We start from the raw sequence: 17,146 nt of genomic DNA, 5'->3' as shown, positions 1-17,146 counted from the left end.
CTCTCTCTGTGAAGTGCTGTTACACTGTGCAAGTCACGAGAAGGAAAATTACAGTCTCTCCCTTCCATACAAATGTGAAAATAACTAGATACCCTGTGTTGATACATGTAGAAAAAAATTACATCGTTTTTGGGTTTTCTGTTTTCCAGCAGCACAGTTAGAAGTATGCCAAATAGCTCACTATATGTTATGACCCCAAAAGTGTAAAATCAGAGTCACAAAGAAGTAGGTTTTTGTCTAATTGGTGAGACCTGGTGGGAGCTCAGGACCCTGGAGGAATGGATATTTTGTATTTCCTTCTCCCTTCACTGTTATTCTGAAGGATGTGTACTGAAATGCCCAGCTCATTGCCCACAATCTCTCAGCCATCTGATGACCCCTACTAACCTTGACCAGACTGGAATGATTGTTCAGCCATTTAACTGTGGGAGATAACATTAGTCCAAGTTCTTGGCCATAACCCCTCAGTTTCCAGGCTAGTGCATGTAGGCAAGATGAACCTATCACAGCTGTGGTTTAATGGGTAGAAACAGTTAAGTAATTATAAATCAATGAGCTCTGTAACTCTGGCATTATAATAATTGCATTTTAAAAGGCACTACTTAGTTACAATTCAGGAATTATTTACAGGCAATAACTAAGGTCAAACTGACTTCCTCCTGTTACACAGAGTATTTGTATGAGCAGCATGTCAAACTATAAATAATTAAAGGCAAACCTAATTGCCTAGTGTACTGAAGTGTGTCATTATCCTAGAGATTATGCTCTTGTGTCTATCACTGGTTGTATTTTAAAGATAAAATATGTCTTTTTTTAATAAAAATGCAAATTGTCATAATGTGTTAATTTTTTGTTAGAATGGTATAATTTCCTTCAGGGTTTTTTTACTCAACCCACAGGAAAAGGAATAAAGTAACAGGAAAAAGAGTATGGCATATTCCATGTATGAAGCAATCCTATGAAGAAAGAATACATGAGAAAAATTAGTGCAATCATTTTACAGGATTATTCCCCACAGTGTATTTCCCAGTGCTTTGTCTGGTCTAGTTTGCAAAAATGCAAATGATGTTGCTTTTATTGCTTCCCTTAGGGGAGATTATTCCAGTCTAATAACACTCACAGTTAGGAAATTATACTGATGTTCAAACTGTTTTTCTTTACCTGACTTTACCCCCATTGCTCCTAGTCATAAATTCCCAGAGGCAGTTCAGGATAGCTCCTCTCCTTCCTGGGTGTTCTGAGCCAAGCAATACACAAGTATTTCTTTTAATCTTCCACTAAAGTCTAGCTTCATGGTGGATGCTGCGGCCTTGGAGAGCCTCCAATCTTGGAGTCACTGCCCTGTGTCCCCACGAGTGTCAGTGCCTGGACACACCTGTATGCAGAGATGGCTACTCCTGAAATGCTTACCCTGCCCTCGTGGTACCTACTGACCCATCAAGCATTCCCTTACAAATGGATTTCTTTTCCAGTTAGAAGAAAAGTCACCTCCAAGGTTGGTAACCTCAAGGAAAGGTGAATCCATAGGATCAGCATACAGTCATAAAGGTGGGGAGGGATCCCAGGAGCTCTCTGGCCTGACCTCTATCACAGAGAATGGCAAACTATGAAAGCAGACCATGTTGTAGAAGATTTGCCCAGATGGTCTCAAAAGCCCTCAAAACCACATGTTCTCCAGCCTTTCTCAGTGACCTGTTTGGACACTCCATTTTGTCATCGAAATACTTTTTCCTTTGCACACAGCCAGAAACTAATCTTGTGCTTGGTAGTCTCTTAGGATTCATTTTACGTTTTAGCAGAAGCAGCAGTCAAAAACTGTCTCGTGAGCTTTGAAAGGTAGAACAGACTTCTCCAGTTTTGGGTCAGCAGGATGTTTTCAAGTTACCTTCCCTCTTTCTTTCCAGTCCAGTCACAATACTGACAATTTGTTTAAATGTTAAACCTGGAAAAATAGAAAAAGTCTTTGCAATAACATCTTAATAAAGCATACTTAAAATGCTGATGTTAAAACACTTTGAATTTAGTCTTATGAGGGTCATTTCATAAAATGTTGATAAGTTTCTAATAAAATACTTCACATTACATGACCACGGTTGTCACACTGCAGTATTTGTATGGAAAGTGGAATTTTCTGCAGGGAGTACTCTTCTTTCCTGTCATGATGTCGACACTAGATGCCCTTAGTGCCATCTCCTAAAGGGATTTGCTTTCAGAGCCAGGCATACAACAGAGACTTTGTCACCAAACTGCCATCCCCGCTCAGTGCTCCTCTGCTTTCTCTGCATTCCTACTGCTGAACAGGAACTCAGCCTTTTCCTGCTCCTTTTCACCAGTGCAAATCTCCTCTTTTTAATCTCCATTGGCACTGGATAATTAAGTCACCTACTATTTCCCTTCCCTGAAATATATCACTGTATCTCAGTTCTGGTAGACTTGATTATCACCTGGGAATTGTGCTCCTCCCAGATGGATGTGTCATTGATAAAGGGATAATACCTATCCTTTCTGCAACAGCAAGTGTAGTGCACATTTATTTGAACTTTTTTTTGCTAACAACCTCTAGTTCTTGCAGTCTTTTGGAAACCCCTGCCTCTTCTTGCTCTCCTCTATCACTTCCAGATGCCATATTTATTGAAGCAGGGTTATCTGTTCCATAGGCTCAGTATTTCAGCTAAAGTATTGCAAACACTGAGAACAGATATTTTATGTGTCTGTCAGGCTGTGATCTGCTTCGTATATCCAAGGGTGATGTCAGTCTCTCATTTTTTGGTTGTGGCTGTGTAATCTTTACTCAAGTGCAGCCTGGGCTTTGGTAGATTCCCTGCCTCCATGTACTCAAAATTGTTTTTAAACATTCATTGCTCATTCTCTTTTTGTTGAGTTGAACACATCTGTGTAAGTGTAGCATCTTCCACCTGACCCATTTTCAAGTTCTAATCTGCTTTTCTTCCAGTTTCTTGAATTTTCTTATTGATAACGACAACAGTAACCACTGTTTTCTGAGGCTCTTCTCCATATTTTATTCTGAGTTAAGGATTTTGTAAAATATAGTTGTAGTGCCCCATACACCAACAGAATAATTTGACTAAAATATAAAAGCCACAGTATTTGTAGTGGGGAAAATAGGCATTAGTTTAGGAACAGATATATCTGTAAACGGAACAAAATAGAATGCCTGCTTTATAGATGATTGCAAGGGAAAAATTATATGTCTTTATGATAAAAGGTTTCCAAAACTCAATGATGACGTATTTCGTACAAAGGCTGCCTGGGAAACCGTTTCAAAAATAACAAAATGAAAGAGTTATGTTCTAAAGCAAATGTGTTTATTTTTCATTTAACAAAATATCAGGTTGACAATAAGATTCTTTTGTGGAGATGTACAGATACGCATAGAATCCAAAATAATAACTTAGGGATACTGGAATAGCCTTTAGCAAAAATATTTCAAAGGGGACAGGATTTTCAAAAACTTTGTCTTAAGAACCAAATCAACTCACCATATTCTTAAAGACTTGTAGCACACATGGCTTTGAGCACTTCTGAAAATTTGCCTATGGAGGTGGATCCTGAGCACTTGAAAAAATTATCCTTGAGCTCTTTGGAAAATCTGGCTACATTTTAGACAAATGCCTGTTCTATGATCTCTTGCCCTTTGATATACCAAAGCTTCTTATTGCTATTTGATGAACTGCTTGCTGACAGATATTTATTAGTTTTTAGCTGTAAAAAAATAAGGGAGGAGGGGAATTCTGGATTTTGTAGAGATGTGACTAAACTATAGAGAGAAAATAAAACAGCTGGCCAAGCAATCAATGAAATTTCTCAGTCTCTTGAGATGATCCAGAGTGTACAGTCCAAATGCAGGCCTGGAGAGACTTTCTTGCACTCCAATCTTTAGTTGCATAGAGTTTTCAAGGTTTTATTATTGTTACTGAGAAATGTTTGTATAGCCTTTTCCACCAGCAAAGGGTAAGAAAATAGAGCAAAATTTTGTGATTATGCAGAAAATGGTTAGACAGTTTGGGAAGTATTTTACAGGTGTAAGTACCATGACTAATCCCACCACAGAATAAGTTTTTTCTGATAAAAGAAACAATAAGAGCATGTATAGTGGGATGCATCCAATATTTCCCAAAAAGCTGATTTTAAGTGTCACCTACAATGGCTGTATTAATCTAATTTAGTGTAGCAGGCATTTATTAATATTTCTCGATTACATTCATGTTTTTCAGGTATACATCTTGACACAATGGATCACGCCTATTTTCCATCCTGACAGCACAAATGTTAACTTGGGCATTCTTTTCCAGCCTTCCACCCTCTGAAGAGCATCTAAAGTGAATGTACAGAATACATATTCCCGTGTATTTAACTGACAATTAAAATCCTGCGGCTTCCCTGCATTTATGAATATATATTAGACAAAATGTAGTCTGGTGCAAATTCAGATTGGATCAGCAGGGATATCTTGGCTGGCCTGGAAGTGTCCTGGGTGAAACTGTAAGGTACCTGCTGTATTATATTCCCAACTGTTGCATGAGCAGAGGCTGATTCCTGTCAGACTGTCTGGAAGAACACTGCTGAATTCTTTTTCATCCATGTATATTGAAATGGGTCATTTTTTGAACATATGCCTCTCTTGCTGTACTCACAGATGTTAAATTTACTTGAGTAGTAATTATTTATAGGACTAGGTGGTTAACTTGCTCTTGTTTCAATTACCAGTGCTATCCTGACTAATCAGTATTTAATTCTGCATTCCACCTCTCTATTGACCTTTGAAAATACTTTTTGCTATCTATCAAATAATAGTATATAGTAGGAATTGTTTTAGATCTTATGTGGATGATTAATTATCTGCTTTTCAACATGGTGAGAAGGATAGACTTCTTCAATGCATTTCTCAAAATTACATTAAAGTAGTTTCTGAGCAATAGAAGTGGCAGGATTGTGCTATGGGTGCAGTGATCCAAGCTACATGATAGAAGACAACATTAATGCTTTGTTTTTAGAAGTTGTTTGCTTATTCCCCATAGCCTCTTTTCAAAGATTATCCAAGAGATGCTTAACTATAGCAGCAAGGTAAAGATATGATTGCATACTAGATATGGTTTAGGATGAGTTTTAATCTGTACTGAATCTTCTCACTAAATAATGAATGATATGTAGCTGATGGAAGAGATACAGGAAAGAAAGAGCAGCTGGTGTTTTGACTTATTCTATGATATTGTAATTATGTTTCTAAATCTGTGCCAGGTGCTTTAACAATTCTAGCAAGGATTTATTTTATGTGGATGTAAATAAATAGAGATTGTGGTTAATTTTCCTGTTTCCTGAAATAAGACTTTATAGGTGTCAATGAAAACAATGAGATTGAGGCCTAGAAAAAAATAGGAGACTTAATTATTGGAACTGTGCAGCAAAAGTAATGGCGTGCTTGAGAGGCTGACTGGGTAGTGAGAGGTGATTTAGAGAAGATTTAACAGGTTATTTTAGTCCATCAAATGGTCTGTATTTGTCTCAGTAAGCACGTGAAAGCTAGGAAGTGACCAAACTTAGGGCATGAGCCCACGGTTCAGAAAATGACTGGAGTTAGCATGGGTACATATTGTATGGGTAAGTCATTAATCAATTGAAAAATACCTTACAGATTGATGACAGAAGCTAAGCAGCAGGGAGTACAGGGGGGAATCAAAACAAACAGATTAGTTGTAATTAAAGAGCAAGGGAGAAGAGATTTGCATACAAATTTTTTGACTCACCTGCTTGAAAGCTTGACCGGCATCATGCTTCATTATTGACTGAACTACATCAGTACAGGGAACCAAAGCAACAAATCTCGTCTGGATTTAAGTGTGTGGTTAAGGGCCACTGGTTGAGTGAAAGTTCCTGACAGGCAGCAGAGAGAGGCTCCTGCCAGGGATGAGGAGCTAATGAGTGCACAGGCAAACCTAGAGCAGCATCCAGGGACCCTGGACAGCCAGTGTGAGTGGGGCACAGAGGGCAAGAAAGGATTTGCAGCTGACAATAGCACACACGTCAGTTTGAGGAGATCTTAATTATTATATTCTTAAGGGTTTCACTTGATTTAAATTTAGATATATGTTTTAATGCAACATAAGTCAGATAACTTTGGGAATACAATGTTATTACTTACTCCCAAATAACTGTATTTAACACTGGTTGTCTCCACTGAAAGCATAGAAGTAAATGGCAAAGAAGCTATCTTGTTCAACCCACAGTGGAAAAGGCTTGAGATTTTTGTGAAATGTGGTCATATTTTCAATTCAACAAAATGTTTTTCTGTGGTTTTTGGTTTTTTTGTTTTTTTTTTTTTAATATATCCTCTAAAGCATACAAGATTATAACAAATCTCATAATCCATTTAAGTATCTGTGACAATGGTTATCGTGCAATTTGCATTTCAACATACAGTTATGCTCTCTGGACTTGAGCCTTACTGGAACATGATTAACCTCAGGATAAACAACAAAGAGAGGATATAATTATATATACTCACAGGAGATGAAAATTAAAACTGTTTTCCAGTTTATAGATGTCAAATGGACTAGAGTCAATTAAAAACATCATCTTTCACCATATGTTATAGCAGTTAATTAATTTTAAAGTGAGGGATGGTCACCTAGTGCAATTTCTTAAGCTGTTGTGCTTCTTTCAGTGATAAGCAAAAGTATTAAATCTTTTCCCTGCTGCAGTGCCTAGCAGCAGAAACCAGTCCTCGCCAAAATCCATAAAGCCTTATGCCTTATCCTCCTCTAAATCCCTCCTCAAAACGTTTTTCTACTGTGATGCTCATGAACCACTCCCATCAGTTAGGCAAGCAGTGAGCTGTAATGAAATCTGTTTGCTTTACAACTGTAAAGCACACTTTCCAATGCACTCCCACCTTGTTCATCTCTTTCATCCATTGCTTTTATCCTGTCTGATTAGAACCCTGTTAGAACTGTGATGTAGGAACTCTTTCTTATTATTGTTTGCAAAATACCTAATTAAATAGAATCCTTCATTTGAGGTTTCTAGGTGCAACTATAATATAAACAGTAAATAATAACTTTGTGAGATTATCATTATCTCTAACCCAAAAATCTCAAAATAAGACCTCATTAGTAGGTGATGTGCAGTGCACTGGGGTGCCACAACAGAATCTCAGCACCAGACAAATGCTGCCCACTACTATGGAGGAATGTTAATAGATTTGTGGAACTGTGCATGTGTAAGTCTGTACAGCTTGTTCTCAAAACACCATCCAGACTAGGAAGTTAGAGCAAAAAGTATTTCCATTGCAAGATATTTTGTAGTACACAGCAAAATATTCTGTACATAATTAGGTCTGTTTTATTGGTTTTCTGGTTGACCACCTGTGCCCAAAGAGCCTCCCACATTAATGGAGCTTAGGAATAAAGTGTAACCTGAGATTGCTCACACTGGAAAAGTGTTTCATCCCAGAAATTAAACCTTACAGGAGAGGTTACAGGTGAAAGTGCTGTGTCATTTCTGTGTGACTGGGCTTTTAGCGTGTCAACATGGCTGTCATATTGATAATTAAGTCAAAACTGGCAATGAAAATGAATACCCAGGGCATCACTAAGCCAGGAGGAGAACACTATGTCTTTTGAGAAGTCTGTGTAACTGGTCATACCTGTTCTAAAATGAGTACATTCTTTGAAAAGCATTAAAGGAAACTGACCTTACCTTAGTGCCTAATCATAATAAATGACAGACTGAGTTAATTATTACTTGGCAATTCTTTATTTAAACTTTGCACTAAGATTCATTTGCAGTATATTCTTTCATGCAGAACATAAAAGGTGCAATTGTGTGCAGAGTGGGAGTGGTGTTTCCCTAGGTCAAGTAAGGAATAATTCCTTTATATATTTGCCCTGCATGAAAAATACATGAATGCTGTACATGAGTATTCCAGTTTATGGGACTGCTTCTAGTAATTGTTTGCACAAATTGAGGACAGTCACTTTCCTAATGCTTGGGTGTCACTTTTCTTCTTAGACTGATATAAGGGAGCGATGTGTTTGCACAGTGCAACAGAAACTGGGTGAACCCTTCAACGTCCAGTCTTCCTCCTTCCCCACTACATGTATCAGTATTTCTGAATTAGCTAGCCTGATCACGCCATGTCACAGTCTTGTAGGACCTGGTGAAAAGTCAGGGCCCAGACTTTGCTCCCAGGCCATTGATTAGCTATCCCCAGGGATAAAACAAAGTAATTTTTGCTGAACCTTTATACTCAGTGGACTGAATCTGGCCTTCTGCCTTAAGAAACCTGTTACAGACAGGTCTCACTGGATCACTTTCTGACCAAAAACATGTGTGTAGCTCTTGTATGTGTCCCACATGTGTAGTTGTTGCACCAAGAAATTTTTGTGAATTAACAGAGGTATAGGACATGTGGAATGAGATGTAAGCAAATAAAAGCAGAAATCATGTTGGAAAACATAAATGTAATTTTCTGAAAATAATGCAGCATCATGAGAAAGGGGGAATACTAGCAAACACTCCAGGGTTATCTTCTGCAAAGCAGGATTCTTCTTTTTATTTAATCATCCTCTTGCCCCCTCCCCAGCTCTCCCACCCTCCAAATAACAAGTTTCACCTCCCTCCCTCCCCCACCCCCCCAAAATAAAAACCAAAATACAACCCTCTAAAAACTCCTGAACCTGACTTCCCTGGATAGCCATCAGGTTTCTATCAAAGTCAATAAGATCCTGTTGAGACTGAGATAATTCAATGCCAAACTGTAAATAATTCTCAGCCAGGCATGGAAGACTTGCTCCAGCACTTTGCTCCTCAAAACTCCTGCCTTTTCTCCCATCTTTGAGCGCTCTTCCTACAGCTCACAGCCATATTTTGAGCTCAAAGCCCTTGGCCAATCCCTGCTTTGGGAACTGGTGGCAAGCTGGTAGCATCTCCCTTTGCTTGTTTTTAGCATGGCATGAAGTTTGCCATGCACGAGGAAGGGTGAATGAGCTGAGTCAACATGAAGACAAAGGTTAAGAGTGAAAGTCAAACCAAATCACTTCAGTCATGGCTGGCTGATGTTTGTTAGTAGTATCTGGGCTGGTACTGGTGAGAGCACCAACAAAAGCCTAGACTCCATTCAACTTTAGAAGTCTCCACAGAGAGGGAAAAGGAAGAAAAGTAATTTCCTTTGCTCCAGGGGATCAGGAGTGATGTGTTAGCTGTACTACACACACAGAAATAAACCGTGAAAATCATCTCTGGACATCCTGTGGGAGACTGGAACCACAAAGCTGCTAACAGACACTTTAATTAGTGCTAAAGTTACTAGCCCTCAGGGCAACTTCTTTTAGTAACCCTTCTCTGCAAGTACTTTGGGTTCACCTACTCAGCTCTCTGGGAGTCTCTGCACTGTGGAGCTCACATCTCAGAAGGGTCCAAGATGCGTGGCTATATCACAGAGGAATGCAACCAATTACAGAGGAAGGAAACTTGTTTTTCCAGCGTGGGGAAAATGGATGGTGTGCCACAGAGTGCTCATTGTTTCATCACAGAGCCACTGTTTTTTCTGTTATCAAATGCTTTTATAAAGTAAATGTTTTTCTAAGCTCTACTATTTTTCTGCCCTTTAGATACTCATGTTTTAAGTTCTTCACCCTATATTTTTTCCTAGTGCTTTCTTCATGTGTGTATTTCTTAATGTCCCTTTGGCATCTAAAGTCTTTGTCCTATTTGACTTTCTCAATAGGCTTCCTTTTTCCTTCTTTCTTTTTTTTTCCTTTACTTTCTCTTCCATATTCCTCTCCCTTTCCCCCAGTATTGTATTTATTTATTAACTGCACTTAAGCAGCCTCAGTTGACCACAACTGACCTTCTACCATGAAAGCATATTATACTGGTCACAATCTACAGAGCATAGCAGAAAGGAATTTTATCCTCTTTTCACAGATAAGGAAAACATGGCTCTGGCCGGTGAGTGTCTTGACCTAACCCATGAAAGGAAACCAGATGCTTTTTGGGGTTGAGATTTTTAGATAGACTAGAATAGAATAGAATAGAATAGAGTATTATATTTCAGTTGGAAGGGACCTACAGTGATCATCTAGTCTAGCTGCTTGATGACTTTGAGGGCTGACCAGAAGTTAAAACCTGTTATTAGGGAAAGTGCCTATATTATTAGGGAAAGTCCCAAATGCCTCGGAAATAATGACAGGTTTGGGGCACTGACCAACTCTTTAGAAAGTCTGTTCCAGTGTTTCACCACCCTCTCAGTAAAGAAATGCTTTGCAATGTCAAGTAAGGGTTTATCTCCCCTGACACAGCTTTGAATCTGTCCCATCTCTCCTATTACTCAATACCAAAGAGAACAGATCAACTCCTGCTTCTCACTTCCCCTTCTTAAGAAGCTGTGAAGACCAAGGTGGCCACAGCTTAGCTTCCTTTTCTCCCCACTAGACAAAGCCAAAAATTTAGCCTCCTTGCTATAGGACACTCCTTACAGCCTTTTCATCAGCTTTTTTGCCCTTCTCTGAATACATTCAGGTACTTTCACATCCTTCTTAAATTGTGGGGCCCAGAACTGCCCACAGTGAGCAAAGTGAGGTTGCACCAAAGCTGAATACAGTGGATTGATCACCTCTTTTGACCATCTGGGGATGCTTTTTGATGCACCCCAGGATGGAATTTGACCTCTGGGCTGTCAGGGCATACTGCTGACTTCTGCTGAGCTGCTGCCAACCAGCACCCCCAGATCCCTGCTGCTCTCCAGCCACTCCTCTCCCAATTTATACTTGTGCTCAGCATTCCTCGATCCCAGGTGCAGAATCCAGCATTTGTACTTGATAAATCTCATCCTATTAACAGTAGCCGAATGCTTCAATCTATCCAGATCCCTCTGCAAGGCCTCTTGTCCTTAAGCCAGTCAACAGCATCTCCCAGTTTGGCAGTGTCAGCAAACCTGCTAACGTTGCATTCAACTCCTGCATCCAGACCACTGATACAAATATGGAGCAAGACTGATCCTAGAGCTGAACCCTGAGGAATGCTGCTGGTGAATTGTTGCCAGGCAGATGAAGCCCTCTTCACTACAACACTGTGGCTTTCAGATTGTTCATGAGTCCCACTGATACAAGGCTATCAGTTTATTTTTTTTTTTTTTAGCCACACCCTCTATGTACACTTTCTTTTCTCTTTTGTACTTTTCCAGAGCGAACAGTACTCACCCCTGGCCACCTTGCTGAGTGGATACGTTTCCACCCATTCAGTAGCAATGATCTCAGGTTACAGGATGTTTCATCAAATACAGAACACCTGTATTGCATAACTCAAGCAAGTTGAACAGTACACCCATCTTGAAATAACACTACACACACAAGTTAATTGCATCGTCACTGTGGAAAAAAACTCCACTAAAATTAATTATTTGGTTTTAACTATTCTGTGACTCTATCAGCAATGGCAATAACTTGCATGTTTAACTTAAGATAACATGTTCAGTGCTTGCTATTTTCCAGTAATCATGTAACTGACTGGTATTTAAACATTTTAAAATGACATTTTGGAAGAACACTTGCACAAAAAATCCCAGGCTAACACAGCAAGAAAATGTTACTCCCTCTACCTCTGTAAATGTTACTGACAACTCTTATAATAACTTATTAAAAAAAAAAAAAAAAAAAAAGGAAAAAAATAGAGTGAGTACTCTTGTTTAATTTTACCCTTGTACTGCTGTAGGGCAATGGGGAAAGGTGCATAACTGGGGAAAAAGGAGGAAGAGAAGAGGTACTTGATTGGCATGTATAAATGAAGATCAAACAGTCTTTTTGGTATTGTTGTCCTCTTGTGTGGCAAATGATTTGGTTGAGGACAGGTTTTTTGAGTTACATGGTGAAATTAATGCTCTATCTCATTTACAAAGCAAAAGGACTCCTCAACTTCTAGTTCTGAGAGCAAGATAGAATCAGCTTCATTTAATGGGAGTGGAAATGAAATAGCCAATAGATCTAATACTTAAATTTGAAGTTTCTAATGTGGAAATGAATATTTGGCTGATACAGGAAAAAAATTGATCTTTAGGATCTCTAAAAATGTCCTGGTTCAGGACAAAAAAAATTAAAGAAAGAACAATTTCTTTTCAATTCTCTCAAAAGAAGTTTTGAATGAATAGGTTTTCTCTGTGGATTTTAGCATTTATGGTTGCATGTTAACAGAAAGAGCCATGTTCAGTCTACATAAGGGCCATGTTCAGTCTATCATTAAAATAAAGTAGGGTAAGAGGTTGTTTATTCAAACCCTCAATGTATGTCTGTATTCTGAGAAAAAAACTTATCTGTATTAAACCGCTTTATTTTAGAATAGAAGACTCCAGCAGTTACAATGATGCTGTTACACGAGTATAACAAACTCTCTTCTTTTCATACCAGGCAAAGGGGCTTTTTCTGCTTTTATTTCAGGTGAACTTAACCCCTTTCAAGTCAAAACAATGCAGCATTTAACACTGTAACATTACTACATTCACAAAGGCACTATGTATTTGTGTTACAGCATGATCTTGAAAGTGCATTTACTCATTTTTACACGTCAGCAGTTGAATTGGGCCTGGCATCTTTTTTTCTGGGTGTCTGGAAGATTGGGATTCAGTGTCTTGAGTGCTAATGTAATACAGAGATCTTGCAGGAATAGTATCTACTAGAAGTTCACAGCTGCTGTTTTTCTGTCTGTATGTTGTTAAGATGCATCATTATTAATGGAAATTCTAAGGGAGTTGTTATCCCATATTAACACATAACAAGAGATTTCAATCTGTTATTGAGTCATAATAGCTACTGGCACAGTGTTCTTTTGAGTAGTAACTGGTTGAAGAGCAACTTCTGGACATGTTCCTGCAGCAACACCCACTCTTCTAGGGAAAAGGATTATCAATGCAAATTACAAGGGTGTGTTTATTAAAGGTTACTAATTTGAAAAATGAAAAATTTGCTGAGACGAATGATTGGACCAAAGGAAGATTATAAGAAACATGGAAAGCAAAAGAGGTTTTTGTTAAAAGGGTGGCCTGGATTCTGTAATTGCTCATTTCTTTAGATTTATTCCAAAGTGTTTATTCAAACCTCCATTTCAAGATCAAGGACTTTTCTCAAGCTTCTTAAGTATTAGTATTAGAGATATCTAATCTATAGGTTCTTTTCCTTGTCATCTAAATTTCTTCTGGAATTGTGTACAATAATCAAAAGCCTTGAACAACCAAGCACATGCATCAAACTTAAACCCTTTAGGAACCAAAATCTTGATGTCCTTGGAGGGTGTGAGTGCATTTGGGTCAGGCTCTGAATGAAATGTTTTTTGTCACTGACACAGAAAAGAAGCTTTTACAATTTCATTTTATATAAATGACACTCACTCAAAAATCTCTAGTACAGAGTACTGTGATTCCTTCTCTTGCTGGAGGGTCTTCATTTCTGCATCTCCCATGACAAAAGCTTTGCTGAGTGACAGTACTTTAGCTTCCTTCTGCTTACTCATCTTCCTCTAGCTCAAGCTAAAAAAAAACCCAACAAGTAGGACAGAGATCAAGCATCTATCTATAAACTAAACACAGAATAAAATTCAAGACACCCCTCTCTCATGTAAATGACCAATTGGTTGCTTGAGGTTTCATAGGTACCCACTGCTATCTTGTTCTGAGCCAGTGAATGATTTCACAGCATTTTCAGCCAAAAGGAATGAGAGTACTCCCACCAAATTTCGAATAACTAAAGTTTTAGCTCTCATCTTGAGATGGGAGAAACTTAGTTGTACCTCCTCATTACAAAAGGGTACCAGGTTTTCATAATTCTGAATAACTGCCTTGGATACAACTTGATGGAACCAGTACTTCCTTCTCCTCAGGAAAAAAAAAATTCCCTGGTTACATTTTATTCAAAGACAGTGCTTAGTCATCCACTTTTAGGAAGGGATTCTAGGTTGATATTTCTCAAATAGGAGAAGGCTGCTATTCCGCTCTGTTCAGTCTAAAACCCAGATATGGCTCAAGATTAAAGACCTACTGCTGCTCCTATTGCATGCTACTGGTTCCTTATTTTACTTCACATACAGCTTGCATTTTAAAAATGTAAATTTTCTTCTATCGTTGAATATAAAATTTTTACAAGGCAGTTCATTACAGGTATCAGATACCTACCTCCTTTTTTTGGATAGCACTTTAAGCTATAAATGCTTGAAAGATGAGTAAGGAAGAGCAAAAGAGTTACAGAGGTTAGGTAAATCACAGAAGAGTCAAACACCTGATATTATTTCTCTGAACAGAAATTGATTTGTACCCGACTTGGAAATCACACCTTTGTCTTTGTGCTGGTTTTGGCTGGGATAAAAGATAATTTTCTACATAGTCCTTGGTATGGGCCTGTGTTTTGGATTTGTGCTGGAAATACTGTTGATAAGAGAGGGATGTTTTTTGTTATTTCTCAGCACTGTTACATAGAAATGAGGTCTCCTTGCCCAACCCCACCAGTGAGGAGGCTGGAGGTGTGCAAGGGAGAGGACACAGCCTGGACAGCTGACCCCAGATGACTCAAGACATGTCCCACACCATATGGTGTCATGTTCAGCATATAAATCGGGGGAAAGAAAGAGGAAGAGGGATATGTTCAGAGGGATGGCGTTTTTCTTCCCAAGTCATCATTCTTTGTGATGGAGTCCTGCTTTCCAGGGGATATCTCAACACTGCCCATGGGAAATGGTGAATTAATTCCTAGGTTTGCTTTGCTTGCGCATGTGGCTTTTGCTTTACCTATTGGACTGTCTTTATCTGAATGCTTGAATTATCTTTTTTTTCCCCTCCTGATTCTTGTACCCAGCTCACCAGGGAACAGTAAGCAAGTGGCTGTGTGGGGCTTAGTCTGGGATTAAATCACAACAGGAACTTTGAGTTCCTCTAAGAAGTCAAGCATTGAAGTTGTAGTTTGGAGAAGGATGTTGTGATTCTATACTTCTCTTGAGCTCTTGAAGCTGAATTGACAAAATATTTTAGGTAATCCCAAGAGCCTGTTTGGGTTATGGAAGCTAATTCCCAAGGACATCTGCAAATCCCGAGGAAGTGTTGTATCTCCTGCTCCTGAAATCACTGTCTGTGCTCAGCCCCTCAAGGCGGGTGTGCAAGAGTTCTGCCAGGAAGTCTTCAGTTGCTTACATTATTTTTCATCCTGCTGAAATTATCTCTGTCCTGATCCGGGCCTTTCTAATGGTTTAGTCTTTCTAGTCAATATAAAAGGCACAGAAAATGGTGATCATTTTCTCTATAGATGGAATTAGTCCATCTAATTTATTAGTTATTTCCAAAAGTACATTTTCAGTGCCGAGGTGGCAAGGTATAAAAATACAACTTATGAAACTATCCTGACTTTAACATCTCCTGGATAATAGCACTTTAGTGATCCCTGCTGTATTAGTTGGATTTTCTGGGGGTTTTAACACTAATTACTTATGGCTTTTAGCATGCCCCTTCCTGTTCATCTGTACCCTAGTCCTCTGTTCAGGAATCTTGTGCTCATGGTGGAATTTTTTTACCATGAAAGAATATTCTGTATTCCTTCTTTCATTCTGAAGCACTTCTCATGTGTGGGCACTTCTTCTATGAAGAAGTCTTTGTAAAACTATCCTATGTTGTTAGGATCAATTCTGGATATGGTATGAGGGAAAAAAAAAAAAAAAATCAGAGACTGGTAAAGATGGGTAAAGCAGATAGGAACCCTGCAGAGCTTTGGAGGATTTCTGGTAAAGCTGTGAATGGCCTATCATTAATAACAAAGGAAATAAGCACAGTAGTTTTGGGAATTATTTTTCCCCCAGAGATTAAGCCTCTGATAAATTTCTTCACATCAGTTTCTGCATAGATTTCCAAATGCACAGAAAGATGATAAGGGAAAGCTCATGTCTTGCATAATGCTGCTATATGGCATAATGCCACAGCTTTGGTCTCAGTGTTTCAGCTTGTAGAGTTAAACATAAGCTCTATTTTCTGCAGAGAAATTAAATATAGCTGGGATGACTGTCTTCAGTCTGTTGTCTCCCTATGGGAACAGGTTGCACTGTATTGTCATTTCATTGTCTTTGGTAATTCATTTTGTGCAATGTGAGTTTCGAGTTACACCGAGGGTTACACTCAGGTTACACTTATTATCTACTCAATCAGCCTTTGTTCTCTTGTGGTTTGAATGGAATTAGTTCCTAATTTTCAATATTGGATAGTTTTGCTTTTACCTTTTCAAAAATTTAGTAGGAATTGGTATGAACTGTATGCTGTATGAACTACTTAAAATGTCTAGACCTTTTTTTTTCATATATAGTAGCTTTCCTTACTGGGGACTAGAAGTTTCAAACAGGACAATACCTCGCAATATAGGTTAGTATACAACACTTTTATTAATAATATTGAAGTACCCAGGCCACTAGAGCTCTGCTGTTTTAATCATAGTTATAGTAAATCATGGTACAATTATCTAGTGGAGTGGAAGTATTTTATTAGTGTTTAAACTGAAATGGACAGTGATCATCATGCTATTTGTTTAACTGTGTTTATCTGCTAATGTTGTTACCACTGCTACTAGATGCTTTTTTATTTAGGTGTCTGAGACCTTAATTATATATTCTCTTCTTGCCTTTTCTACAATTAAATAATCTGTTATCATAATGTTTGCTCTTTCTTCTTGTGCTATGGCAGGAGGCTTGATAGCATGAGCTGTCCCTGAAATGCTCCTCCCTCGGCTTCTTTTCAGAAACAGCAGCTGCCTTCTTGCTACACCTACACATCTCTTTGTATCCCCATTTGTTTTAACCATGTCAAGTAAGCATGATAACAACCTTGGGATTTTTTTTGGCTTTTTTTTTTTTTTTTACTGGCAATTGGACTTCTGGGTTCAAATAACTCACTTATCAAAGCAGAATATTAAAAAAAAAAAAAAAAAAAAAAAAAAATTCAGGTACCACTACAGCAGTCTAGCCATAAGCCTCTAATCATGTTTACCTAGAGGAAGTACCAGGTGGAAAGTGTGACAAATTCTTTACTTTGACAATGAGATTCTCCAAGTAAAACTTCAAGCATGCACCTGAATGTAAAATGGAAATCAGGAACCTCCAGCCCTAAGTATTAATC

Source organism: Vidua chalybeata, chromosome 6 (genome assembly GCF_026979565.1).
Source record: "Vidua chalybeata isolate OUT-0048 chromosome 6, bVidCha1 merged haplotype, whole genome shotgun sequence".
Taxonomy (NCBI): domain Eukaryota; kingdom Metazoa; phylum Chordata; class Aves; order Passeriformes; family Viduidae; genus Vidua; species Vidua chalybeata.
This window is presented reverse-complemented; position numbering follows the sequence as displayed.